The following is a 1,773-nucleotide window of genomic DNA, read 5'->3' as shown; positions in this document are numbered from 1 at the left end:
TTTTATTTATAGTATCAATTTATAACAAGAGTTATCTGGAGACCCTTTCAGATAGAAGCATGTCTAGACCACACTCCAGAATTTATAAGGACCCAACAGGTCTAGTAGTTTCTCCAGAGCAGCAACAGGGCGACAGTGGAGAGAAAAACCTCCTTTTAGGAAGAAACCTGGGACAGACCCAGACCCACCCAGGCCCAGACCCAGGCCCAGACCCAGCCCGAGCCCAGACTAGACCCAGGCTCAGACCAGGCTCAGACCAGGCTCTTGGTAGCGGTGTCTGACGACCGTTGGGGTTAGAATGAAGAGAAGGCAATAACAGTCCCAAAAATAGTAGTTTGTAGTAGTTCATGGCATAGCAGGCACTGTGCGCATTACAAGTCCACAGCAGACGTAAGGACGTAGCATGACGTAACAGGACGTAACAGGACGTAGCATGACTAGCAGGGCATTGAAAGCGTAGCAGACACAGCAGGACGTACAGACTAGCAGGCATAGCAGAGCGTAGCAGAGCGTAGCAGGACGGTAGCAGAGCGTAGCAGGAAGTAGCAGGGCATAGCAGAGCGTAGCAGGGCATAGTAGCAGAGCGTAGCAGGGCGTAACAGGCATAGCAGACGTAGCCGACGTCAGAGTAAGCAGGGCATAGCAGGACTAGCAGGCATAGCAGTAGCGGTAGCAGGACGTAGCAGGACGTAGCAGGCAGAGCAGAGCGTAGCAGGACGTAGCAGGCTAGCAGGCTAGCAGGCGTAGCAGGACGTAGCAGGACGTAGCAGGGCATAGCAGGACGTAGCAGGACGTAGCAGGACGTAGCAGGGCACAGCAGGGCATCGCAGATCGTGTGGCAGGACCATGGCGACAGCTCTCTACCTGATTTTGGAGCCTCCTGATCCAGACACGTGCTGGGCAAAAAAAAACTGTCAACTGTGCAAACTGCACAGTGGTGTTAGATGCGGCTTTACGAGTCTATAACCACTGAAAACGAGTTTGAAACAGTATTTAAGTTATGTTTTTAGGTGCAGTTTTCCAATCGTGTAACAGGTTGTGGTTCAAATGAGACATAATAGACATAAAGAGACTAATGAACATAATGAGAAACCGGCAGCGTAATGGCACATCCGCTCCCCACCTGTAGGGGGACCGAAAAGTTCCTTAGTGTTGCTTTTAAAGGTGCCCTGCCACACTATCCATGCCTTTGTGGTGATGTCTGATGTTTGACCATGGCCTCTGTAACTTGTTACCGTGGTTACCTTGTCTCAAGCCATTCTAGCGTAGTGTAAAGCTTGCAGGAAGACTCCGCTCCATTTGGGCCAGTTCTCATTAATATTATATTAATATTTTAAAAGTTTCTCTAGTGTCTCAACTGATATTTGAGCTTTTTGATTGGTAGGTTTAAGGTTTCAGACTGTTGATAGGAGTCAACTTTACTTTAACAAAAACAACACCAAAGTTCTCAAATGTGAAATATGTCCTACATAATTGAATTGAATTGAATTGAATTGAACCGCATTGTGCAAGTTTGCCAGAAAGGACTCGGATCTGTGAGACACAATGAGACAACTCCAACCTGTCGGGGACGGAAGCGGGAAAAGTCGCCTTGTTGCTTTAAAACAATCTGAAGAAGGTTGTTTGTTCAGAAACTCAAAAATTAGAACAAACAAACGATAAATTAACCTTTGCTGTATGCTAAACTGTTATTATTACGGACCTGTACTTGCTGGATCCGGGCTCTGGAGATGAGGAAAATAAAATATAAATGGTGAAAAAAGCTAAAAGAGA

General features: G+C 46.8%; 1 protein-coding gene across 2 annotated transcripts in view; it reads right to left on the bottom strand.

Moving 5' to 3' along the window:
• LOC116686176 (metal transporter CNNM4-like) overlaps positions 1-1,773 on the bottom strand; it is a 36,954-nt gene that overhangs the window by 4,564 nt on the left and 30,617 nt on the right. The window lies entirely within an intron of this gene.

The sequence above is a fragment of the Etheostoma spectabile genome, unplaced genomic scaffold (genome assembly GCF_008692095.1).
Source record: "Etheostoma spectabile isolate EspeVRDwgs_2016 unplaced genomic scaffold, UIUC_Espe_1.0 scaffold325, whole genome shotgun sequence".
Lineage (NCBI taxonomy): Eukaryota > Metazoa > Chordata > Actinopteri > Perciformes > Percidae > Etheostoma > Etheostoma spectabile.
The sequence above is the reverse complement of the archived record's forward strand: the minus strand, read 5'-3'. Positions and strand labels throughout refer to the sequence as shown.